Source organism: Athene noctua, chromosome 1 (assembly GCF_965140245.1).
Source record: "Athene noctua chromosome 1, bAthNoc1.hap1.1, whole genome shotgun sequence".
NCBI lineage: Eukaryota > Metazoa > Chordata > Aves > Strigiformes > Strigidae > Athene > Athene noctua.
Window position 1 is genome coordinate 127,908,319 of NC_134037.1, and position 27,985 is coordinate 127,936,303.

Sequence of the window (27,985 nt, forward strand, 5' to 3'; positions counted from 1 at the left end):
ACACCGGAAGCCATCAGCGCCCGCCGCCGACCAATCAGCGCCTCGACACACCCCCCCACCTCCACCGCCCGCCTCTTCCCCCGCCCCGCCCTCGTTGTCATGGCGGCGGCGGTCCCGTTCGTGGTCCCCGCGGCCTTCCCTGTCCCCAGAGGCCGCGCCCCCCCCTTCTCCGGGCCCGCCGCTGCTCACACCTTGCCCTGCCCCGCAGCGGGTTTACGTGGCGGCTTTCCGTGCACAGAGCGGAATTAGGCAGCTGTTAACGAACGGTTTGTTATTAATATTGTGTTATTTCATAGCTCGGCGTCCCAGAAGAGGTTTTTCCCAGGTCTGCTTGGCAAAGTTTGGCAAACAGTCTGGTGGACTCCAAATAAAGGAAAGAATAGGTATGATCTTCTGTCTTGTCTCTGACAGTCCAGTATTTTTCTCTTGTGTTGCCCAAGATTCCACTGACTTCCAGGAGACTGGAGAAGTCAGGAACACCCCCCCCCCCACCCCCCCTTTTTACTTCTGTGCCATGAGCTATGTCAATCCGCTATGAATGAACGGCCTGTTACAATCAGGCATAGCAGAAACGATGTAAACTATAAGTGCAAGCTTTTTATATAGTTATATGAGTTACATATAAATAATGGTGGTTGTAATGGTTTTTTCTGCCTTGAATTTTACAGACTAAGGGGAACAATCAGAAATTGTTTTAAATACCAGAATATAAACCATAATATTTGTTTGGTTTTGTTTTGTTTGGGTTTTTTTAACATTAATCACATCCAGATATTGAGAATGAGAAGACAGGGCATTACTTCGCAGGATGAAGAGGCTGTGCAAACAAACATGGACTGATCCAGTGCCATGCAGCTATAATGGAAGGACATCCTGGTCACTCTGGAGCAGTAACAGCTTTACCTGGGTATGAATTGCTTTCTAATATATATGTGTTTAACATTCATATTTTAATCTATTTTTCAGGGCATGGCGTTTGATATTATTTGTTATTTATACAAGTAAACAGTTTAAATTGCTGGCTGAAGCCAGATGCATAAAGCAATTGCCTTAAAAGCCTGCTTTTTGTCCAGAAAAATTAATTAATCTGTATATCTGAAATCACTCAGCTTGTTGAACCCAGCATAGAGGGTTCAGACAAGGGAACTGCACCCTGTTTACTGCTCTATTGTTAGACTTGCTGGGTAGTTCTGGACGCATCACTTAACCTGCCCGTGTCTTAGCTTCAATAAGCTGGATATGGTACCATGCTGTATCATACTAATGCTCATGAATAAAGCATCTGTAATCTCTGAATGAGAAATATTTCATTTTGGGTTCAGATCATCTGTTGACTTGTCAGACAGAATGCTTCAGCTATGCCTCCTCATGTACTGCGATGACAAAATTTACTCTGCTCTGAAGCAAACTGTGTTTTTTAATTTGGCAGACCTGAAGAAAAAAAGAGCCAACTAAAGAGCAAACTGCCTTCACTAACTTTTCTGAGATTAGATATTCACTAGATCCTTATATATGGTTAAGATTTTTATTTTATTACATTAATATACATCCCCTGTAACTTTTATGATGAGCCTTTTCCTATCAGGGATTTAGACTATAAATTAAAGAAAACACTGTATGACAAAGGGTTAGTTTGAGAACTGCAGTCAGAAATTATAGTGTCACTCAAGTCATAGTGATACTGAAGTCTGCCAATCACTGCAAAATAAATAGTTAATTTGCTGCTTCTATCATAGCATAAAAGATTACATATCAAAGGGATGCAAGTTCTGTATTGGAAGGAGGCCTGTTAAGGAGGAACTTATGTACTGCACGGTATAGTCAGTAAATCCGTTGCTGTTCTTGTTACCAACTATTGCTGTCAGTTGTTGAATAGCCTTAAAAGATTTTGGTGTTTTATTAAAGGTCATGTACAAAGTGGGAAGGGAAATAAAATGTGGTTTGAACAGAAATCTATTTTAATACTTATTTTACTAGTTTAGTTGAACTGAGATATTACTTCTTGTCCTAAAGGAAAAAAATAAAAGCAGTGTCTGTAGGAAGAGTAGTTGCAGAGCATGGTAGCAACCTCATTAGTAACGGAAGGAAGTTTTGTTGTGGTCTGTACTTGTCTGTGTCATTTGCTGCAAGCAGGGTAACAGAGAATGTCTTCTCCATGACAGTGCAACCATTGGGGTGTGAGTGGAGAAGATCCGTTGTTCCCATGAGTGGTGTTGAGGAACAGCGTAACACTCCAGAGATCCTGCAGAGAGTCTGTATTTGTGAAGTTCGTGAACTGTGCTAATATTACAGTGCATTGTGTACTTATCAATAAATTACAGCTGCAGAGATTTAATTTAACTACTCCCAAAACACACAGGCATTGGTATTTCTTTTGTAGGTTAGTCATATGATGCAAAGAAATCTTGAAGTGGAAAAGCTTAAAAGTTAGTGAATTGATGAGTGAAAATACAGGGTGCCATACACCTTTGAATTATCTTCTTTGTGTATATATTGCACATATTCCATTCTGTGTATATTCTAGTTAGTTCAACTTGCTTAGAAGGTTGTAAAGAAATAAGCAAGCAGAAGGAAATAATTTTCTTTCTATTTTCATGGTAATTTTATATATATACACTCCATAACTTGGTTTTTTTGCAGTCAGTTGAAAAGTAACTTTTGCATAATACTGTGTAAATAGAAGATTTCTCTTCCAAAAATCTAGTGTCCACTCACTGCTGCTTGTAAAGCCATGGAGAAAACTACCCACCGTTTCCTAATAGGAGAAGGTGTGGTGACTTGCTGTGACTTTTGTAAGAGAACAAGTCTTCATGATAGAAGATAAAAGTATGATGACAGCAGAGTGCTGAAGTTTATCAGGTAAAGTACTACTACTATCTTATACAGAGCTTAACAGACTTTTATGAACTTGCCAATTAATTGCTCCATGCTTATCCTAGTGTGCAAGCATAGAGAAACCATACAAACAGAGACAGGAAATGCTCAGAACAGAAAGGGAAAATAAGTTACTGAGACAGCTGTCCTACAGCTCTGCTCAGTGTAGCAGAGAAAGGAGAGTCTGGGAGGAGCAGATGACATCTCACACACAGAACAGCAAACAGGGTGTTTCTTAGCCCCAGTTCCTAAGGAGCCCACTCTTTCAGTGTAGGTGTACAGGATTTGCACATGCCAGCTCTAGGATGGCTGGGAAAACTGAGGCCAGTTTCTATGTTAATGAGGCTGGTTCCAGTGTTGTTTTGGCAGAGCAGGGGAAGGACATTCTACCTAAGTATTAGTATTAATCTTTTCTCTTCATTAATCTGTTTATTTCTTATTGAGGCATTTTTTCTTTGTCTCAGAATTATTACCAAAAATAGAAGATTAGAAATATTCACAGAAAGTGTCTCTTAGCTCCGTATCATTTGCTGGATTTATGAATCAGTATAGGTATCCAGTATACCTGTATCCAGTATATACTGGATACAGTAAAATAAAAACATTCAGTAGATACAGTAGATTAAAAACGTTCAGGAAGTATGAATACTTCTAAACAGATCATGGTTTAAAGGGCAGATAAACCCTCAACAGACACACCTCCAACATTGTATGACTACCTCGTTAACATTAAGGGACTCTGACCTTTACCAAATCTTGAATATCTAACTTTCTTGGTTATCAAAACCAACCTCGCTCAGGTGCCAGAAGCAGTGTGGTCATGGTAACCTACGCAGGATAATTTTCCTGCTAAGAAAAGACAGTGCTGGTGTCTAACTGCTTTGGAGAAGAGTGATCAGCAGGCCTGGATTTCTGTGAAGGACAAAAGGGTCTGGGTTCTCCTCCCTGTAAGCACCACACATTCTGAGTCATCAGAGCTGGAAGTACTGGCATAAATGCAAAACATCTTCACACAGATGGTATGATCCCATGTAGGTTACACTAGGATTCCTGAGTGAGGTATTTGGTTGTTTAAATATGATGAGGACATATTTTTACTGTTGGGGATTTTTCAATAACATTTCTTATGAGGTGGAGAAAATTTTTTTCCTGTTTAGTGTCACAGGGTTACAGAATGCGAACTTTTATTTTTGTTGACTCGTTTCCAGATAAACACAGGAACACATTGTAAGGGTCACTTTGTTTTTTAAATTCAACTCAAATTCGGTTCCATGTAGCATTTCTAGTGTGTATCACATCTGCCATTCAGAATTTTTAAAACACAACATCAAATAAAGTTATAGAGTTCAGACACTGTAAATCATGATGCATTTTGATCACTGTATATGTGATGATGCTTTGTCACAGAGGTCCAGATCCCTGCAGGGCATATACTTACACTGATTTCACTGAAAGTTAGGGGCCACAAATAATTTTATAGTAAAGAAAATCTGCCTTTTCAGCTACGGCTTCTTATTTGAAACAGTTTAATTTCTGATGACCAAAGCTGAAACACTGAAATGTGCAGATGAGGTGTGTTGGACACTGGACACCTCACTCATGATAAGCCTCTGGATGCTCTGGACCTGGCTCTCCATTGTCCTAAATGTTTTGTAGTTGTTTAGGCATGTGCAGCAGATGCAAAGTATTAATAAATCTGAATTCTCCACTTATGTCACTGGTAACATTTTGTGGACACTTTGCAGAGATATAAATGGCAACCACTGGAAATTCAGAGTTTCAGGACTCTGATTTCCAGAGCTTTTGAGTTCTTTTTATACCAGCTGAAGTCAATAAAACCATTTTCTGAAAACTGTAAAGTCTGGCAGGCAGAGCAGGGTTATCCAAAATTAGATGCCACCTCTGAAAAGATAATTATCTCATAGGGGAAGCCTGAGGCGGAGCCAGGACTAGACTCTGAATCATCTGATACCCAGTCCTGTGCATTAACCACAACACTGATTTTTTAATACTGTGAGCTTGAACACTGACTTGTTAAAAAATAAATGCAGTTTTCAAAACTCATCTGCAGCGTATGCAAAATAGTGTTTTGTTATTTGCTGATGGTAGAATTCTGATAGCTGAAGCCTATTTGCACCTCATATTTTCAAAGAATACAATTTCAAATCAATTCGTCCTTCATTGCTGTGAAGTTAAGTCCCATACAAGCGAATGTTACTTTTAAAAATTTGATTCATGGCTTTTTTTTTTACAATTCTTTATCTATTTTCTGCATTTTCAAATTTTTTAAAATTATTTTTTACATGGGCATATGCTTGGTTGCTGTAAAAACACAATGGAATGTTGTTGTTTAGAAAGAAAATACTATAACATGCCATTGGATTTGAAGAATAGCCTTTACTATATTCATTTTAATAGGAATACTTAGAAAAGGAAAAATACCAGAGAACATGACACCTGAGGTAATAATAATTTATGCGTATTATTTAACTAATCTATATTTACTTATAGTAATGACTTTGTGATAAAGAATGACCCGAACAAAACAAAGTCACTTGTTATTGAGCTAGCTTGCATTTGTGGACATGTATTGTCGAGAAATAAGTTTATTGAATTTGTGATCAAAAGCTATTGTCAGCGCCCCATTGTGATAGATTGATCTGTAACAATTATTATGTACTTAACAGTTCATGTACAGTTTTCACAGAGATGACATCCTGCAATGTTTCACACATATGTATGGAGTCTAGCTCTACATGAGGATGAGTTGCGGGAAGAGTAAATGAAAGGTAGCATTGAAGTGTGTTATAAGGATCTGTAATTTTAACTAATCTGAGGAAAAAATATGTTCAGTGCATACTAGAAACTAGATGGCAGTGAGTTTTTCCATTTCTCCTATGAAGAAAGGCTGAGAGAGTTGGGGTTGTTCAGCCTGGAGAAGAGAAGGCTCCAGGGAGACCTGATAGCGGCCTTTCAATATATGAAGGGGACTTATAAGAAAGGTGGATAAAGGCTTTTTACCAAGGCCTGTAGTGGCAGGACAAAGGGCAATGGTTTTAAACTGAAAAAAAAGTAGGTTTAGATTAGATATTGGGAAGAAATTATTTAATATGAGGATAGTGAGACACTGGAGCAGGTTGCCCAGAGAAGCTGTGGCTGCCCCCTCCCCTGGAAAGGTTCAAGTCCAGGTTGGATGAGGCTTTGAGCAACCTGGGCTAGTGGAAGGTGTCCCCTGTGGCAGGGATGTTGGGCTAGATGATCTTTGAAGGTCCTTTCTAACCCAGACAATTCTGTGATTCTATGATTTTATGAGTTTTCAATGACTGAAGGAAGATGAGGTGCAACCAGAAATTTCAGAGCAGAGTACACCATGGCAGCAGGACATGTGGGCATAGTAAATAGTCTGTGTGCAAGGATATTGGAGAGATTCATTCCTGATTGATTCAATCATGCAAGCATGCATCATGCAAGAGGTTAGGAGGTGGAAAAATCTGTACCATTTGAAGAGTTTGGAGAACATGTCTTACGAAGAGCAGCTGAGGGAACTGGGATTGTTTAATCTGGAGGAGGCTGAGGGGAGACCTCATCGCCCTCTACAACTCCCTGAAAGGAGGATGCAGAGAGCTGGGGATGAGTCTCTTTAGCCAAGTAATAAGCGATAGGACAAGAGGGAATGGCCTCAAGTTGCACCAGGGAAGGGTTAGACTGGATATTAGGAAGCATTTCTTTACAGAAGGGGTTGTGGGGGTTGGAATGGGCTGCCCAGGGCAGGGGGGCAGTCCCCATCCCTGGAGGGGTTGAAGAGTCGGGTTGACCCAGCACTGACAGATCTGGTGTAGTTGGGAACTGTCAGTGTGAGGTTAATGGTTGGACTGGATGTTCTTCAAGGCCTTTTCCAACCTAGATGATTCTGTGATTCTGTGATTGTTTCTGTACCTTGGATGCCTGCTCTGTGGGATGCAGGAAAGCCTACTATGCTGCTGTGCTGCAGGGTTTTCCAAGCTTTCCTGCCTGACAATACTGGTCCTGCAACACTTGGAGAGCTCTATATAATACTTTGAAGACCAGGGAAGTTCAACTAAATGATTCATTTCAGAATAAAATGCAATGTCTTTCATTAGGTAGCTTTTCTAGAAGGCATAAGGATTGTCAATATATGGTATTACTACATGGTTTGAATTGCACCTCTCACTTTTTTTCAAAAGACTTGGGTTTTTTTAAAGCCTTTGCTTTTAATGAAGACCAAATGGATTTCTGAGAAATGCTGGATGTTTGCAAAATTGATTGATTTATGTGCAGTGCAGACACTCAGCATAATTACTTTTTTACCATACTCCATTTAGTTGTAAGAACTTTATTATATGAAAGTAACCCAAGACCTGCTTCAAAAATGATGTGCTTGCTTTTTTTGCCCCCTTTTTTTTTGATTCCTAATGCCATAGCACAAGAGTAATAATATGTTCAGTATTGAGGTGAGAACTAGTGAGTACTGCTCTTGAAATTCCTAACTGCAGGCCTCTGGAGGCTACCCTGGTTAAACGAAGGCAAAAAACTTTACTACTAAGATTGAGAGTGAAAATGGGGAAGTAGCTCAAATAAGTGAATGCACCACTAGCTTAAAATAAGGAAAACTCTTCTTCTCTTGTTACACTGAAAAATATCTAAAACTTTCAATTAGCAGTTTTGCAGAGATCATTTACCCTGTATTTCAGATGAAATATGGCAAAACAGAAGGAAAAGGAAAGAAAATAATGTTAGGGGTTTTTTTGTAAATTGCAGGTGAAGATTGGGTGTAGTCAAGACATTTGTATGAGAATTTTTATGCTTCCTTACAAGGAGAACAGTGAGGTCTCAAGCTAGAAAATAACACAGGAATATGCATTTACTTGGATTTCAGTAGCCAGACTAATGAAGAGAAAGTCTCAGATGTGAATAAAAGACTGCGAGGTTGTTGCCTAATAGATTAGAAGCAAAGAACTGTCAGACATCTGAAGTGTGCAAAGCACAATACTGTCCTTTAATTTCTCAAATTTTTGCAGTTTTGATGCCACCTGTACTTAAAGTTAGTAGTAATCATTGGGAAAAAAATGCAGCCTTTCTCCAGTTAATCTTTCTCCCTTTAATCAACAGTTTATAAATGCAGTTGCACATTTCAGGTGTCAGTAATGTATTTTTATCTGGCAGTTGATTAATGTGCATAATAAAATGGATAGGCCTGTCTGTTAAAACACAGAACAGTGAATCTCCTTTTTGAATTTTCATTAAGCCTAATAGTTTTGGATATCCATGTTCGTAAGACGGATACAACATATTGCATAGTTGCTCTACTTCCTGTAACTGTAAATATTTGTGTCTGATTATTTTTGAAGAAACATTCTTTCTACGTAGAATTAGTTTTACAAGCAAAGGAAGTATTAGGAGAAGCACCCTGATTAGGTTACTTATCAGCCAGTGAGTAGGGATTTAAGACAGGAGGTGGCAGTCTTGAGTAGCAACTCAAGGCTGTTTCTGCTTAGTTAAACTCGGATCCAAACTGGAGTCAGAGCTGGGCACAAACTGAGTATCTGAGCCCTTTTTCTTAAACATCACAGTAACAAGCAGCTTAGATAGTGAAGATGGCAACAACTAGCTTTGGCCTTTTTGCGTGATAATTAAAAATGTAACTAAGTTATTTACTAATTTTAATGTGGGGTTGTGTGGGTTTTCCTAGATTTTTTAATATTTGGATCAATATTTGTAGAGGGAAAGACTGCAGCACAGTGGAGAGGCAGAATTTAATCTGTCTCATTCTCATCTGGGTTTATTTCTTCTAACTAGGAAAATCATGTTGCAAACAAGTGTAACTCCCTATAAAATATTGTATTGTTTTATTCAAATAAGAGGTGTGTCTAATTCTGGTCCTCCTTTTAAGTATTCTGGAAGGTTGGGTGATCCTTCATCCCCTGACTGGTCTGCAAGCAGGTCATGAGGTACTTCTGCTTCCCTCATGAATTACCACAAAGTAATGGCAAGAGAACCTACTTTTATTAATAACTGATTGAGATTTTCTAATCAACAAATCAGCACAAAACCTTTCAATTACCCAGTCTCAGCAGAGAGGGGAACTTGATGACATCGTTGTTTTTCCCTGTGAAAATGCTTAGACGGAAAAAGACAGAAAAAGATTAAATGAATCACAGTAGCTACATGCGACATCCCAATTCTAATCTTTTTGAAGAATGTGAACAGTACTATTCACTGGGACAATCAAAATGTAACCAAGAGTTCTGCAGCTTTGCTTATTTTCACCGGGTATTCACAGCAGGAATTTTACTTGTAAATTTTACTGTAAATTTTGTATATCTATTGATTGGTTTTCCCTACAGCCCCACATTTTTAAAATACGTATTTTGGATCAAATCTCGATTTACAATTTTTTCGTTCAGATGCACATGAAAAGTATTCCTTTAAAAGTTCGCAAAGCAACAAATCCTTCAAATAGAAGAAGTTGCAACTCTGCTCTACCTAGTAAGTATACATGCATGTAAGCCTCAATCCATAACAGAACTTATTTTCTAAGCTTGTTTTTTGTCACAGCCTGTAAACAAAAAATACAGTAATTTCTTTTTTCCCTGTGGCTTGAATCCTTTGGTTAGCATGTGCATGCACAAATCTGTCTGCTCCACACAGACACAACAGTCTACCTGGATGCAAGATCAGGTTTTGTGTAACAGTCCAGTCCTGTTAGATACAGCAGACATTGTCATGAAACCTTTTATTTAATCTTTTTTATTAAACAAACATTTTCCTAAGTTTGCATAAGCAGTCGCCCAGCCATGGCTTCCACACAGTCCTTTAATAACTAGCAGGGTGTGGTGATTAAATTTCCTCAGAGGCTTTTCTTCCACCTGACTACCAAAAAGTAATTTATTCCTACAGTTAACATCATTGCTTACTTGCTTTGTTTCTTCACCTTCTTCGTTGGTCGTAGATTAGTTAGTTAATAGCTGTCTTTTTAGTGCAAAAAGGTGGTGGGGGATGATTCTTTGAGCCTGATTCCCTAAAGAAATAAGGTTTACGTGATCATACTCTGTCTAATCCAACATCCAGCACTAATAACATGGAACACCATTGGCCATTTCACTTCATTTGGAAGAGAGACAGAGGACTCCAGTCTTCCAGCTTCCTAGTAATTTTATGAAAATGGATGGCTGGGAGGAGGAAAGAGATCCAACCACTACCTTCTAGTGAGGGAAAACTTGCAGTGTGAACTCATTTCTTATTAGTCTACTGAAAATCCATTCAAGCTGTCCTTTGAGGCACCGATGTCTGAGATGCTAGTCTTCACTAGTTGCATTGCTGAGAATTTATTCACATGGGGATAGCTCTCACTTCAGTGGACACTAGCGCAGACAAAGCAGAGGCTGTATTTGGGTTTATTGAAGTTCTACAGTGAGATGGTACCTATCACAATGTGAATGCTTGCCTCTCCTTTGTAGTAAATGTGAGGCTCTGCCTCTTATATGTAGATGCGGTACCTGGGTATGGTTGTCATGGTGCTCTTTCAGATCTTTAAACATTCCTGTATCCTTCTGAAGGTGGAATGTACCATACTTGATGGTGAAGAGGTATGAAACACACACAATTTTTGTCTGTGACAAAACAAGTTATTTCTTCATTTAGAAGATACACAATAAGTGTCAAATATCAAAATTATGCTGGTTTAGATTTATTTGGGGCAAAATGAGCACCTGTCTTTTTGCATTTTTAAAAAAAGGCCACTGAAACTGTGATAGAATGTGCAAAACTGGCTTAATTTAGATGATCAGTACTGATCAGTACTTTTAGGTTGAAGGCTGAGTTTTAACAGTTGTTCTGTGGTATTAGTTTAATTTTCACTCCTTCACAGTCATGTTTATGAGATAGGAAAATGTCCCAAAAGGTATTTTCCTCTATGAAAAAGCGCAATAACCTTGGGCCTTATTATGCTTGTGTTGCTGGAGAAATAGCGTTTCCTTTTTCAAGTAGGTGTTTTTGAAGTCTTACTCTGTTTATGTTTCTTGGTTTTCTTAGGACAACAGTAGCTGCAGCCTTGGCTAGTTTAGAACATGGACAGATGTTTTGTTCCAGATCTGGATGTGCAGAGCAAAGAGATTTTCCATCCACAACCACATGGGTCCTTCTAGCTGCTACATACTGACCTGTCATAGAGCAGGTTTTGTGAGTTCTCCCTAATTCATATTAAGCACAATTAGGTAGATTATTTTAAACAGTTTAAAATTCTGGTCTGAGATACGGCAGCTGGCTTTGCCTCACCTGAGTTAGCAGTACTCCCACAGCACTCTTCTGTTAGCACATCTGAAGAGTGGTGAGGAACTTCTGCAGCTGTTAATCCTATCTGCTGGCATTGCTAGATGTGGAAGAAATCATCTGTACATGACCTGAAGCCCTGTTGATACCGCACAAGCATATGGCATCCCAGGCAAGGCTTCTGCCTGCACAAAACATAAATAAACACCAGTTGGGGACTTGAATATTTAAGCTCAACAAACAGCAAGAAAAAGATTCACTCATATACTTTTACAAACTAATGCCAGTGAGCAGAATCACATTTTAAATAAGGCCACATATAAAAATGGTTTCTTACAGTTAGAAAAATTGTAGATAGGTGGAAACAGAGTATTTGAAGAACTCTTTAGTGGTTTGAGGCACTAAGGAGATCTATTCTGAGTGTGGAAAAAAGTCCTCATTAAATATACACTGGAGTTTTTAAGAAGAAGATGTAGTTGAACTGTAACTTGGACTGTGAATGGCATGAGCAGATATTTAGGGAACCCTAGCTCTCTGTATGGTAGGAAAGTCTAAGAGAAATGAGCAAATAGGCCCATGAGCAATGGAATCACTGAAGCCTTGTTTCCTGTGGCTTCGTGTCTCATCCAAGTTTTTCCCCTGTTCTGGATGGTCTTTGTGTCTGTCCTAGATGGATTGTCTGACGTCTGATAAGATTTTGTCACATCCTTTTCCATGGCTGGAGGCACCATGTGGATGTCATCTTCTTCCTTAGCTGGCTGCCTATTTTCACTAAACTTGTGACAACTTTGTGATTCACTTTCAAATTTAGTTGAAAAGCAGACACTGGATTCAAAAGTTACCCGAAAGAGGAAGTGAAGACAGCGAAATAGGCATTTATACACAAAATATGATGACGGAGGCCTTTTTTCCTTAGGAAATCGGAACAGTTGGAGAAGGCACTTCCTCTGGATTTGGTGATTTCCAGCACAGGCAAGGTCATCTCAAATTGGGGCATAGAAAGGGTAAATGGAAGCAGCACTAAAACCCATGTCCTATGTTCACATTGCAGCCCTTGAAGCTGTTTCGTAGAGAGCTGGGGTACAGGTTTACAACATTGCACTTTTGTGGGGGGTTTGTTGGCATTTATTTGGAACTTGGTTATTTATTAGATGAAAATATGTATAGTTAGAATTCCAGGTGTTGATCTAACTCTCTACGTAGATTACAGTTTTTTAACTATTTGTTAGGCAGGTGTTACTGATATGATTAATTTTGGTTAACCCATTAGTCATTCCAAAGTAATATATATTTTTTCTAGGTGGGAGCTGCAGTGGGTATGAATGAGAAAACAAAATCCATTAACAGGTGCATAAAACAATCTACCTGAACATGTACCTAGATCAATTTTAATGGGCACATTTTGTGAAACAGAACAATTTTCTGCAGTTCTTATCAACATTTTTATCAAATCTTCATCTCAGTAGTTCAATACTCCATTGTTTTGTTAATGCTTTGGTTTACTTGAAAAATAACCTTCCTTTGACTGTTTGAGAACCTGTAGCTAAGATATGTGGTAGTGACAGGCTATGGTTTTGTCCTAGGAAAAAAGAAATGCTTAAATGGAAAATGAAAGAGGAAATTTTCAGAAGAACTGTTCAGAATAAACAGCTGTATGTTTTTCCCCTCTGCTTCTGAAAACTTCATTTAGCTCCAGACGTGGGTTTGAATAAGCTACCTCATGTTTGCTAACACAAGCTAAAAATGTGTTCTATACAATATATACATTGTCTCAGACTTAGAAAGCAAAAAAGGAGGTTTCATGTAGATTATGTCATTGCATGTAAAAAAATCAACACGTCTTGACTGCACAAAATGCTTTATCTAGGTCCTTATCCAAGTGCAAAAGTTTTCCACAAAATACAAAATATCTGTTGAGATAATTGGAGTGGGAAAAATCTATGTAGGTGGGTGTGGTAAAAAGACTTACTTGCCTCAGTGAAACTCTCGGTAAGAATGTACCAACCACTAGGGCTTGTAACATAATAATAGTCCAGTTAAACTATAACATGCTTCTAGAAAGTGTAATGTTTCTACAAGAACTATATGTAGACTAGACACTAGGATGTGTTGTCTTAACAACACAGATCTCATCCAGGGATAAGTTCTTTTAAAATCTGAGGAAGTGAATTTCTATTCTCCACTTTTGTATCGTTTCTATTTCTATTACTCTATGAGATAGCAGATTTCTGTATTCAGTTCCTACCTTCCAAGCCTTACTTTTTCAATTCTAATAAGCAGTTAGCTTGCAGGGCATAAGCCCTGCTTTCAACAGCTGCAGTTTATGATAAGGAACAATACTGAGGTAGTTAGATTAGGATTCCTCTCTTTAAGGAATTCAGGGTGGTGTCAAACCTGCCAAATGACTCTTTCACAACGCTCTAATATAGATGGTGTGACTGGTGTGTTCAAATGACTCCTGCCTGAGCAGTGCTGGGGCTGTAAACTGGCACAGGTATCTTGACTGTTCAGATCTGTGCTTGCATAAGCTTAGCCAACATCTGAATCAACTCCAGGGCCAAGAAAGTTAGTAGTAGTGAGTTTTCAGGCACCTTAGACCATTTTCTTGCATTGAACTTAATATTTGACAGCAGGTTAGAACTGAGCCTTGGGTATCACCTGTGAGTTTGCTGGGTATGTACAGTGAACAAGAGTCGTCTTCCAATTTAAGGACTCCTTTAGGTATTATGAAGGTTAAGTGTCTGTGTTCTGTTTATATCAACACTTTATGTACTACGGCAATCTAAATGATTAGTTTGGGGTGCTCTTTGCACAGTAGGCAAACAAAATGGTTCTCCTGATTCTGTGAAAGGAAGAGGTCTTTTTCTGTGACCCTGTCAGCAGACATGGGTATGTGTTCATGGCTGCAGAAGGGACAAATGGTTATGGAAGCTGGTGACTAGGAGAGTACTTGTGAGAAGTATTGCTACATGTTTACTCTAGCCTGAATAGTCTTCCTTTGATGCTATGTATTGGAAGTGTCTGTATCATGGCAAAGAAGATTTAACCATAAAGACTATGTAGAGTGTGACCCTGGTGCCCAAGAGCACAGGCCATACCCTTAGCAGCCACAGTCTTCCTCTTACCATGCTCAGTGTAAGTCACCACATCTCAGTAGCACTTTCAGTGTTCCTTGGGTAGTATTTTGAATACTGTCAACATAAAAATTACCTGTTCCTCAAGAATATTTCACTGATTTCATTGGCAAATATCTAAGAAAATCTGAAGCTACAGGTCAAGAACAGGACAGTCTTTCATTTAATTTCTTTTCCTTTCCTCCTCCCCATTGTTTTTTTTCTCCTTGAGGCTGGCAAAGCCTTGCAGGAAGGGGATTTTTGCTCTCTGGTCTCATGCCCTGAAATATGACCTCATCATTCCAGACCAATTTGTGGTAGTCATTTAGCAGTACCTTTGCTAGATATGGGGATATTAAAGTGAACAAAAAGCAGGTAGTTTAATTTCTAGAACCCAGGCTAAAAATCTAGTGCCTAAGTATGGAAAGTCTGTTTTTTTCCCAGTGAAAATGAATAGACTGAATTATTGAGACAATAAAGATGGAATCCCACAATGGTATTGTACACAGCTTTGCTTTTCTTATTGAAGAGAGCTCAGAAGTAATTGATAAAGTAAAATGAATCACACCCTAAATTCCATGCAGCTTCCCTCAGCAAATGGTCAATACTCAGTAAAGGGTAACAGGCAATTCAGAAAATGATTCGTACCCTGACTTTGATATCCATACTCATCCCTCAGAAGGAAGAAGGGATGCTGTATTGTATCTGCAGCTGTCATTGCTTCGCTTTCAAATTAACTAGCCTATCCAACCTGTTCCTGTTACTGGAAACAAAAGAAAATGCAGTCAGCATTTGCAAATGCAAAGTTCTGCAGAAATCTAAGTCATTCTGCTATATTTCATCCTGCTCCATAGAGCAGCAGAGAAGATTTTTTAATTTACCCATTAAGAACAAAGTGCTGATTTGTCTCTGTGGTTCTTGGAAACCATCTTTGCTCTGCTATTTCCTGTTATTTTCTCAAGCTGTGTATTTCAGAGGTGAATGGGGATCTACTCAAAATCTCTGTGTTTGTAGCAGTATGACATGTTTCCTTGGACAGATACAGATGGGTGTTATTTGCCAGTAAAAAGGGAATAGAAGGCAAAAGCATGGCAAAAAGTTTTCTCATTTTAGTTCTGAGGATTTGCTGCTTACTGCCAATGCACCATGGTTAGCAGCCCTCCCCAACACTGACCTTGCTTGACACGTTGAGCAGAGGCTGCTTGCTAAATCTCACTTCCTGAGACTTACAGCACTTTGCATGATTGTTGCTCCTTTCATTCCCGAGACACACTTTACATGGCCACACAGTAGACGGTCCCTGCTCACTGTTGTAGCCTTGGCAGCGGTGCTCAGCAGCTCCTTTCACACAGCTCTGCTGCAGTCTGACATTGTGAAGTTGTCCAAAGGCCAGACAGTGCTGCAGGAGAAGCAGACACTTTTGAACAAAATTTCTGGCTGCATTTACAGATGATTAAGTTTAAAGACAAGGCATTGCCACGGTGTTCTTTTGAATGATCGTGGTGCTTCAACGTATGCTGGTGTTAACATATGTAATTTAGAGAATTTTGTTCATGTGTGTTGGGAGAGTGGAATATATCACTGCAGTGATCTGACACCTCACGTACATTGGTGGCCTTATTTCAAACCTTTTTGGATGCCAAATTGAATAAAGTGCTTTCAGAATCCCTGGGTGACCTGGCAGGAACTGAATGATTGTCCTTAAAACCATTTGTACTTTCTGTTTTGTGACCTTGGCAGATCAGTGCTTGGGGAAGTTGTTCACATGCCATCTGCACCTGCTAGCTTTGCCATGCAGAGATTGGACATTTCCTTTCCAAACACGACTGGCTTCTGAGACCAGTGGGAAATTGGCAGCTCTTATAGGAAAGCAGTAGATTCCAGTTTCCTCTTTTGGCTTTTCACTGAGATAGGAAAGGAGTTGTTGTTATGGTCCCAGTGCTCTGTGTCAGAACTCTCTTCCCCACATAACTGCTTTTTCAGTCACTCAGAAACAGTTTGTCAATAGTGTACGGCATCGTATCTTGTATTGTGCATGAGACTTCCCCAAGATCATTTCTTCCCAATATCACTGACTTAATTCTAAATGAAACTGCACAACCTACAGTGAAAATATTTCCCTCTTCTTTTGTCTCTTGGTCTTTCTTCCTCATTTCTGTGAAAGAGTAACAGAGTGCAGAATAAAGTGGCTGTCTGGTGGTAGGACTTAAGAAACAATGTAGTGGAATTGAAGTGTACTTTTCTCCCTATTTCTTTGTCATATCAAAAAGATGAGGTGAAGTGGTGTTTGCGGTTCTTTCAGTTCTCTTCTCCAGAAGTGATAGAAAGCTGTTGCAATTTCTTCTTTGTAAGGGATGTTTAAATCAGCAGGTAGGGAATCAGTGGTGTTGGGCAAGACACAGGCAATTGCCTCATCTCCAGCCTCAGGTATCACCTTTTCAGAGAACTGCAAAGGAGCTATGTTACTAACAGAAAGGCGGTGAATTTTGTTTCCACTTTTAACAGCATAAAGCAGCTGCATTGGCTTCACAAGTGATTCAAAGATTTGCTTTCCCTGAAAGTTAGGGTAAATTGTTTGCTGCGTCCAATGTGTGTCTTTATAAATGTGCACTGCCTTTTCCTTTCTGTCAGTTACTGGAGATGGAGATAGAACCATGTGTTTTTGTCTCTGCTTTCATGTAGCATTATTAATGAAACAGGTAATCCTATTTGTCTTAAAATCAAGGCAAGTATCTCTTGTGTTCTGTCCATCTGTTCCAGACACCAACTGTACTCATCACCATGGTATTGGAACAGTCTGGTACACAAATAGCAACCAGCAGTTATTAACATAATATTATTACTTGGTCCATAAAGCTAATATTGGCAGAGATAACTAGACATCACACACTGTGAGATAGTTTCTCAGCTGATGTACTTTGTTCTGCCAGAATATGCTAATATTCTGTATAAAAATCAGTAAAAGATGCATTTTTTTATTATTTCATGCATGCAGTATAAATTTTCAGTAAAATATATATCAAAATCTTATCTTTACATCAGTAATTTACAATCCATTGCTATCTTTGCTGTAGAACAGCATTCTTCAGAAAACAAAGGGGTTTTTTGTACATACCTTAGATCAAACCAAACCACTGAAAGTTCCCTTTTTCCCTCCTTTATCCCCCAGTTGTTGATATAGATTGATACAGGAGTGGCTTTTTACATGCAGAAGGCCATTTATCTCAAACTTGAACTACACAAGTTAAGATTTATTCAGTGATCTCCTTCTGTAGTGTTGGAGGGGTGATGTGTGATTGCAGCCCACCAGGAAACTCTAAGTCACTTTCTGCACACGGTAAAGCAATTGCTTCAATACCTTTTGAAAAGTGTAAAACTCACTCTCTGCTTTTCTAGCCTGTGGAAGGAACATGGACCTTTCTGACCGACTTTTTTCAAGATTTAGCTTACCAGGGAAGCAGACTGCAGTCCCCCAAAAGATCCTGAACACCTTACAAAATTTGGAGGTTCCCTACCTGTCTTTACTCCTCTTCATACATCTCATTTCCAGATGTTCAAAAGTCCAACTTCAAATGTCTTCTTTTTGTTTGGTCACCCTTCCTATTGATGTGATGTAAAGATTTTTTTTTTTTTTTTGAGTTGAACAGCCACACTTTTAAAATCTCTGCTGTTTAAATTGCTGTTTAAAATTAGTAGATTCCTCTCAGGTGGCACATTTGTGCTGATCTGGTTAAATGAATAGCCCATCTATATATAATTTTTCTTCTCTTCTTAATCAGAGTATATTCCTGGGAGACCTATTTTGCAAGCTTGTCTACAGAGACTTCCATACAGAAGCAAGATGGAGCCTTTACAGATTTCAGCTTCGCAGTTGTAGTGTTGTAACTATGAAAACAAAAGTGAAACCAAGGCGTTGTATTTCCTAGTTTTTATATACAACTTTTTCTTGCTTTAGATAGCAAATTGTTGCTAAACTCACATTTCTCTAAGCATTACAGTGTCCATACAAGGGCCACTATAATGAAAGGGAATGTCTTTATCTAAGATGGTTGTGATTATGTTGGTAGGCACAGGCAGATTGCATCAGCCATTATTACTCTTTCTATGAACATGAAACATACTGGTTGTGATATTGGTTCAGTCTCCATTTTTATATCAATAGCTTTATTAAAAAAAAAAGTTAACTACAATAATTAAACTTTACAATAAACTAATTAAAAATGTAAATGGATTGTTAAGAACACTGTTGCCAAATGGGCTGTGTATGTGTGGTGCCTAACTGAAATGGATAGAAAGGCCAACAGGAATCTTGTTATAAAAACGGCAGATCATTCCCTAGAGTTCAGCTCTGCCTTGAACACTCAGCTTTCAGCTCGACTGTGGGAAGAAGTCTAAAGTACTGAGTGACTTTCATGCATGTCTAGATACAATGAAGGGCAAAGTGCAGCATTTTTATCCTGTCATTCCCTTTTATCAATCTCAGTTATTAAACAAGTGATGGATATTAAGATCAACCTTGCCTTAAACATTTAATAGACATTTCTTATTAGACAAACTACATGTGTCCCATTATATTTACTTCAGGGCCTGTTTCTCATTGGATGCATGCCAGACTGTCCTTCAGGATATATCCCAGCGAGTAGGAGAAGAAATGTGTTTGAACTTGGCATAATTGAAATGAACATAAAGGTATAGTTGGAACTTTCTTAGAACACTTCCTTCTATCTTGCCACAGTAGGCCAGTATCTTGGTTCTCTGCAGTCAATTGCTTTGGAGCAGTGTTATTGCAAAGAATGAGTCATTTCTGGCTCAGTTTAATGGGTTTATCAGGACTGAAAAAGCTATAGCTGGACTAAATGCCGTATCCACAGTTCATTTTCTGTAGCTCTTTTTATCATGTACAGTGACTGCCCACCAAAAGAAAATGAAGATGCATCGCTTCAGGTTTTATAAAAAAGATCTGTAACAGGTTTTGTTGTATCCATGAATAGAAAGTCGTTACAGAGGTCATTAGCTTTCTCTGCTCCCATGACTGCAATGTACATCGCAACATTACACATTGCCACTGCACAGTTTCCCCTTGTCCTCTTAGAGAGGTTGCATCCTCCTCAGTAATCTTTCAGGTTTATAACATGGAGCATGAAATGTAACCCTTAAAATAGGCTGGATGATTATTGTGCACCATTTTGAATGACTACTCAAAGTAGGACCTGGGGGACAGTATGGCCTCATAGTTTTCTAGAACTAGATGCCTCCCAAAATAGCTGCTCTGAGTGGAGTGGTCATTCATTTTGCCAAGTGTTAAATTAGTACACGGGCATACTCTAGAAAAGATCAGATGAACTGTTTTGAATTAATGAGGGAGGCTGAGGTCTCTGATACTGTTAATTATGTGTTGATGGAAAGCACAGTAGTCCATTGCTCTTTCTGACCTTTAGTATTAGATCAAAAAAGCATCGAAAAATCATCACAGCGGAAGCTGTCACCCTTGTTCCCATGTGTGCTATATCTCTTCCATGAGGATCTCGATACCAAATAGGAAAGCAAATGAAGTAGTCCTGATTATTCTTCTTCCTCAAGTACCATCTCACATAATAAGCCTCTGTGGCTTTTTGCCCCACCCCGCTTTTTGATGCTCTTGATTTAGATATAGGTATTACTATGTCTTTTGAACCATGTATTTTCTCAGATTTTATATTTGGATGTAAAACTCCAGCTATGGGATGAATATTACATGGGGAAATATTGTGTTAGATAACAGCCTAATTTGAATAGTTAATCCCATGTATTCAAACGGTGACCTTTTTTTGCATGGTACAGAAAGAATCTCATTAGTTAATGAACACAGGCAATGCGTGCAGTATGTAGGGAGTGATTGTGTTTAACTATGAAATACTTGATCTTTAAATAGCTTTTTTTTCTTAAGGTAAAAGGAGTAAGTAATTTCAGTACCCTATCTTGAATAACATTCTTTGTAATTATTTTTCACCACAACAGCCAGTATAACGTAAATAGTTTTTTTAATTTCTTGGTGGCAAATTTATAGCTCCTGAAATGATGTATCTGTTCTCTCTCCTTTTGTTTGCTTTTAGGGACAGACAAGAGCTGGTTTATCAGTACCATTTCCATACTACGGTTGCTCTCAGGAAAAGGACTGCACTGATGAGTTGGTACAACAACCCTCCCAGCCATAGAAGAATACATCTTACAAGAAGATCCATAGGTGACTAATAGGCCAGACTGGTCATCCCTCACCCACAGTGGTAAGCAGTCTTTTGAGATCTCGAAGAAACATTCTGTTATACCTGAAAATCAGTCTAGATCTAAATTAAATTGAATATCTAAATACAGAAATTGGAATTTAACATGGTGTGCCTTATGGATGAAAACAAAACAGAAAAATTAATTTCTAGTGTGGATATTTTAGTCTTGAATCATGCTTTTCTACCACATTTCAGCAATGTGTCCTGGATCTTAATACCTTTGCTTTCCTGTTTGTTTGGGTTTTAAGTTTGTTAGTTATAACACAATGTTATTTAGAATCAACAGCACCCTTCTGTTGTGTTGAGTGGGTCCAGTGAATAATGATTGCAGCCTGCTAGTTATTAAATGTTGCTGCCTCTTAGCTTAAAAATGAAACACCTCTATGGAATCTAAGTTTCTTGCTTTATTTAGGTTGTGTGTCTAAATAGTATGGATAGGTGTACCAGATCAGTGCAGACACAGTGTAATCTTTAAAAAAAAAAAAGAAAAATTAAAAAAGCAAAAAGAGAGAGGGAGGAAGAGGAGAGTAAAAAAGTGAGAGAAGGAAAAAAAATTCACCCAATCATTAAAACTTCAAACTGCCTGGAAAATTTTCCACACTTAGCTGAATCCTGAGTGTAATTTCCTAATTTTGCTGTTGTACAGTCCAGGCAAGGGTTCATGCCTGTACTGATTTTCATTCACAGATGGGTCTTCAAAATTTCATGTGATAAGTCATGTAAAATAGTATGTATTGCCTATTTGTTGAAGCCTATAGGTATACCTATTTCAATAAAGTAAAAGCTATGTTCCTTACTATTTGTGGACTAAAGAACCTATTGAATGCTTGCTTCTCATATTGGCTTTACTACTGTGCAGAGCTTTACCACTTGAATTCACTGATTAATGTTTCAAGCAGAATGAAGCCTTTATTAACTTTCTTTTTTCAAACTAAGCTTCCAAAAATCACAGTATTTCACTGTTCAAGACAGTTCCTTACTTCTTCAAAGACTTTATTAAACTGATCTGTAGCATCCTCTTCACAGGACTGTAGTGGGAAACCCTCATATGATACAAATGATGAGCTGAAGTAATAGGGGTGATGGCTAATCGTGCACTGACATCTAAAGGATTTTAAATATAGGTTATCAATGACAGGTCTATAAGCTAGCCTCAGTTAGTTCTGGTCTGTCCTGAGTTAGAAGGAGGATGAAGGCATTTGACTCTTTTAACATATGCAGAGCCTGAGCTTTTCTCCTTGATCTTTTGTTATATTTAAGGGTTCATGCTGATTAACAATAATAAAAGATGAATCCCATCAGGTTTTCTGTTGATGTTAGTTTAATTTAGTGTATGACTGTGGAAAGTTTAGTCTGCCAGCCAAGGAAAGTATGTAGTTATCAACGTTAATGATAGGATAAACCAATTATGTAAGCTTACTTTCAAATCGCTCCAAATCCCATAATACTTAACAAAGTAAAACTCTCGAGTTGAAATGCACCTGTTTACAGAAAGGTACAGCATCAAAGAGAGGTTTCATTTAGAGCTTTGGGTAGACTACATGGCCTTGTTGACTGATTCTTTGCCTGTTGCCATTTTAGGCATGAAATATAGCAGGAAACTGAAAAGAAAGTATGGACAAGAAAAACATTGAGTTGTAAGAAAGACTGCTGAGAATTGCAAGAAGGGCTTTTGTGCTAAGAAGGCTGTGGGGGCCCCAGCACTGAAAAGATCAGTATGTGGTGTGTTTTGGGATCTAGTTAATGCTGCATCTTTGAGCTGTAACAGTATTTCTCAAACTGTGTGCCCAACCATTGCCTTGGCAGGACTTCATATTAATCCTGTGTGGGGAGAGGAAAGTGCCTGTAGGACTTGGCAAAAGTTGCTTATCCTTTTCTCGTGAAGACAGGCATTTGTTCCTAAGTGGTGTGGGAGGTGGCTTCTCCTTTCTCTCTGCATTTAGCCACCATAAAAACAGGTAATTCCAGAAAACAGTCTAATATGCAATAGCAGACCCAAATGTCGTTGTGGAGGTCTCAGACTCTCTCTCCCAACACACAGCTAAACTGGCAAGTGTTTTCACAAGCCTGATAATGAATGCCCCAAACCAGGTTAGATGGAGCTTATGAGGAATGAGCAGGGAGAGAACAAACACCAAGGGGCGAGAAAGACGAAAAAGCACTAAGAACAATGAGAAAGAAATTCAAAGTGTAGATCGTGGAAAATGTAACAGAAGAGGATCGTGAACAAAGAAAAATTGAGAAGAAAGTTTTTGAAAAAGGAAGAGGTCAGAAGGGAGAATAATGGCACAAAAGCTGGTATTGAAGGAAAGGGGTGAGAAAGTAGGAAGAAAGATGAAAGAAAGTACAGCCACTGATTTGATTTGCCATTTTTCATTAGAAATGTATCCTTTTGCCACTTCTGGATGCCATACACATATAAAAGAAAATACAAGGTTTTCAGCTTAACGGGGTGAAACTCCCTTCCAGAACCCTGGCATCAAAACCACCCATAAAATCCAATAAAACAACCTTCCATATTAAATCGATGTCAGTGTTAAATAACATCCTGTGCCAAGCAGGGAGATGCCAGACCAGCTGGATGAATACATGCCAGAGCGTTTAGATGATAACTGGTATGATGAATCAAACTCTTAAGCAAATAGATACCTAGGCAGGGAGCAGAGCGACCAAATTCCATGGTGCACTACCCTGCTATCTCCGCTGGGTTGCAAAATTTATGAATCAGAGGTAGAAGATAGCTCTTGGCAGTATCTGTGGAGAGTACTATGATCCCCACTTCAGCAAACCCATGCGTTCTTACTTCCTGATGTTTCTGGGCCCTTTTCAAGTGTGCTTTCTAGCAGTACTCTGCCCCAATGTGGCAGTCAACCAAGGTCTGCATCAGTGAGAAAGGGTTCATTTACTAGAAGGAAACGGGTGCTGCAAGCAGGACATCAGGTGTTCAGGACATAGCAACCTCAGAGTCCAACCTCTTGCAGCACAGTTGTGGTCCAGAGTCTGAGCTACCATCATAAAAATAACAAACAGGCTAGATCCTCAGCTGGCACAGAGCCATAGAAGGTCAAGATCTGTCTATCTCTTGTGGCATCGAAGATTATGATTAAAAGGATGCCCAGGATATAACAGATGAAGTAAAGAGTACTGAATTCACTAGAAACCTTAAGTAAAAGCCTGAGCGGCTTAATTTATCCTTGGAATCATTTTTACCACTGTGATTTTTTTACCTTTCTTGTGGGTGCTATCATAGATGGCCTGTGGGAACAATGGAATTGTCATTTCTGGATGTTTTCAAGAATATCACTATTGGGACTGAAATAGATGCAGCTGAAGCAGAGGAACTGACTAGATCATCTCTTGGTGTCTCTTCCAACCTATTTTTTCTATGATTTTAGCAAATGCATTCAATTACTGTCCTAAGCTTGCAGTGTTACCCTGCTTCCGTGAGGTTTGTGTAACAGAAGCCCCAGCTACCAAACCCCTCTGCTTCCTCCATGGCTACTCATGCAATACAAAATGTGGGATTGTCAGTTTTGCAGAAGGTTCGGAAATCAAGATCTGAACCGTGGAGACAGTGTAAAATACAAAGTAAAGAAAGATATCAAAGTTCACATGTAGCCAGCTTAGAACAGTGTTTCATGTCCTGCTCAAAATAATTTTCTACTTCAAATTTGGGTGACAGTTGCCACCAAAACTCCCACGTGTTCACAACAGTACTGAAGTAAGCTGGGCCTAGATTCTGAAGAAAGAAGCCAGAACAAGGTGCTAGATCTCCTTCTAGAACTTTCCCAAAAGAGATTTAGCCCATCAGAGTTGGACATCAGCTCTCTGAGCATCCTGCTATCCCTTCACATCCACCAAGTGCTCTTGACACTTCACCCTGCTTGCCTTCTGCCTGTGATTGGAACCAACGTGAAGTCTCTGGCTGCATTCCCCTCACTGCAGGATGCGACAGCACAGGCCATATGAGGCAAAAACGAGAGGTAGAGCTCTCTAGCAGAAACCAGTTGTCTCCTGGTGATTTACAGACCAGTAAGATCCGCTACACCATCAGGTTACCTCCATCTTGTAAGGAAAATGGTTCCAAAATACCTCCACTTCTGTTTTTCTGACATCAGGCTACACCTGAGTATGGGTTCATTTGTTCTGTCCCTCCCAGTGGTACCACAGGTCCATCAGCAACTTACTTCTCCTTTGCCCTTTACTTCCTAAATCAAGAATTAATAAGGAGAAGAATTTGCTAACTTGGTTTTAGGTGTGCTGCCAGCATAACAAACATGGACTTACATTTTGAGAAAAACACTGGTAGCTGACAAGTACTGCAGAGAGATTAAAGATATGGGAGGACTGTGAGCAATACCTGAGAGAAACACTGCTACTGATAAGCTAAAATCAGTGTTTATTCCCCAGCACTCCCGGTATCAAAAGAGTCATTTGCAAGGTCTCAGCTCACTGTTATGCATTTCTGGCACCTGACCTTCTCCACGTGGCTGTTGTGCATCTGTTAGCCCGTGAGCTGCCCACTGCATGGATCAGACACTGAGAAGGGGGAGGGGAAGGAAGAGCAGAGGAAGGCAGGAGAGGAGATAAATACCTAAATATTTTTTTTAATTTATTTTATACATCATCTAGGGAAAAGGACATTGATAGGAGCTGAATGATATCTGAACTCTGCTATGCTAACATGACAGCTTTATGGAGAGGCAATACTGGGTCAGAAGCCCAGTTCCCCCTACCTTTGGATCAAGAACTGTTACACAGGGGAAATAACATTCTCAGGGTAAAAGCTGTGGTAGAGTGGTAAACAGCAGACCTGAAACCTTCCTTTGCGCTATCACTGTGTGATGTGGTTATATAGCTAATAAATATTGACCATTTCATATGAAATAAGGGCAGAAGAGGAAGGCAGAATGAATCTTATGCAGCTCGCTGCTTTCTGCAGGCTGCAGTCCACACAGGAGATACCCTCAGTCCCACCAACAGCCCCATAGCAGAGCAGGCATGTGGGCTCCATACTGCAATGCAAAACCAAAAAACAAACCCGAGCTCATGCAGCTGCAACATCCTGCCTCCGTCATTTGTGCTGTTTTTTCTCCTTCCTCTCCCCTCTTACACCTGCCCACAGCCACTCCAGCTTGCTTTCCCTCTCCCTCCCATCCCCTGTCCTCCTGTCCCCTCATTTCCTAGAGCCTCCGCTGGCTCCTTTTGTGGCTTAAGGAGGAAAAAGCTGGGAGCAGGGGATAGCAGGTCACCTGAGCAGAACCAGGAACCAGCAACTAGCAAACTTTCAACCTCAAAAACATGAGTTAGTGGGTCGGGATACTGCCCCGAGGTGGACAGGACTGAGGAAGGTGATTACAGCTCATGGTAATCTCTGCTCACGGCTTTTCCTAGGCTGCTCTGGTAGAGTGTTATAGCCCAGGCCAAAGGAAATTCTGCAGCTGATTTCACTAACAGGATACAATCAGCCTCTGTTGGCACAGAATTCAGCCCTGAAGGTGTATGAATAATGTTTCCCTAACTGGCATCTGATATTGCTCCTTGCATTACGCTCTGATTAGCAGGAGACAAGTGAGGCCTCTCTGACCGTCCAGTGGTTCATGGTGTTCAAGACAAACTATGAATACCCACTGAAATGGAGGAGGAACAGGACAGTTTGTGATACATGGGTTATAAATCGTCACCCCGATCCCAGCTAGAAACCAGGCAGTGGTCCTGTGCCCGTTGAGCCAGTTAAACGGGTACATGTGCAGACACCCAGCTGCAGATGACAGCAGAGCAGCAGATGACCTCAGCCAGCAACATGGAGAGCGGGAAGCCCTCTCTGCATCTCCCTTCAGAGCTGCAGTAGACCCACTTTTCATGCTGCCCTTACATCCAGCCTGCAGCCATGGGTTGCTACACCTGCCACGCTGCTGGTTCAGTCATACAGATGAAATACGCTTTTCTCAGACATAGAAGCTATTATTTCTCAGAGATGAAACAGCATCCCACACTCTTATTAACCTGTGCCCTACTTCAGAAGTAAATCTAATTTGTGGCTTTCATAGGTAGCTAGTGCTGGTGTGGGTTTGTCCCTCTGTCTGCTCTGACTTCGCTGCATACGTTTATGCAGTGCCATATGTGGCAGAGCCCTATTTACTGTGGCCTGTAAGCATCATCCCTCACAACAGAATAAGGAATTGGGGTGGTTGGAGTTTTTTGTTTCACTAGGGAAGGGAAAAGTAAAAGCACAAATGTTAAAAATGTCCCTGCAAAAACAATTGTTATATTCAGCAGAGAATGGTGTACTGTCTGCAAAACAAAGTTTGTCATCTGGGATATTCCTGCACATCTGGTCACCTTCCACAGCATGTCTCAAGAGTTGCAGCTGTATGAGAGAGAGTTTCAGAGGATTCGCTGGACTTCTGATGGCAAACATCAAACAAAATGGGCATTGTTTCACAAATACATGAAGCAATAGGGAACGGGAAGTAGAATCTTCAATGATGGCCACCACAGAAGCAGTACGTACACTAATTTATGTGGTAGATTCATCTGCAGATTATGTTACCTAACAAGCAATGCAAGAAAGCAGAGGAAACCCAAAACCTTTTATAACCGATGCTAGGTATTTTCAATTATAGTTGGCACAGTTTATGGACTTTTTTTAAGGGATTGAACATAACTGTATCAAAACCATGAAGATGCGTGGAGCGTGAGTGACTGTTCGTGATCTTATTGTGGGGGGAAAAAGGACAAGACTGTGCAATTTCAGTTCCTCTGGGGATTCACCTCAGTTCTGTTGCCGTCCAATGGAATGACTCCCTTACATGGCGGTTATTTCGGTAGCCCCTTGGTGTACTTCGATGGCTTGCAGCTTGGTGGAAGTTGGCATGTGAACAGATTAACATCTAGATGGCTGCAGTGAACGCTTCCCAGCTTGCCACCCTACATTGCGGATTGTTCCTCCTGTCCTTTGAGCCGGTTGGAAGATAAACTTTGGTCAGTGTATTATTACTATGCCCTTTGTAATGGAATAACATCAGATAATATGTATTTAGTGGGGATTTAAATTCCTGAGCTGATTACAAGGAGCTGTTAAGACTTGTAAGGTTTAGCAGTGCTCTGTGTGCGACTCTAGAATGATGTTTAGCGTTGCAGCGATGTGCTCGTTCTGACGGTGTCAGAAAGGCTGGGACTTTGTTAGGAATAAACCTGAAAGCATGAACAGCTAAAAATGCTAGCAATACAACTTGATACACAGTAAAAATTTGGTTTAAGTGGTTGACCAGAAAACTAGGCTCCTATATTCTGAATCCTTCCAGCTTTAACAAGTCATCTCCTCCAAGATCCCAGACATGTGACAATCTCCCCATTTCCCAGGAGTAAAATGAGCATAGTAATATTTACTGTGCACAAAGAATGTTATGAAATGTAATTAATGCTCGTAAAATGCTTTTGATA

General features: G+C 39.7%; 1 long non-coding RNA gene across 4 annotated transcripts; it reads left to right on the plus strand.

The window, feature by feature from the left end:
- Positions 1-89: 89 nt before the first annotated feature.
- LOC141970532 (uncharacterized) lies at positions 90-27,823 on the plus strand. 4 transcript variants are annotated; one of them, XR_012635199.1, is made up of 6 exons: positions 90-383; positions 772-907; positions 2,705-2,859; positions 18,861-18,965; positions 20,369-20,539; positions 26,816-27,823. It is a non-coding gene; the product is annotated as an uncharacterized LOC141970532 (long non-coding RNA). The 4 variants fall into 4 exon arrangements; XR_012635198.1 differs by lacking the exon at positions 26,816-27,823 and adding an exon at positions 9,300-9,381 and having other exon boundaries at positions 20,369-21,338; XR_012635197.1 differs by lacking the exon at positions 26,816-27,823 and having other exon boundaries at positions 20,369-21,338.
- The last annotated feature ends 162 nt before the right edge of the window (positions 27,824-27,985 follow it).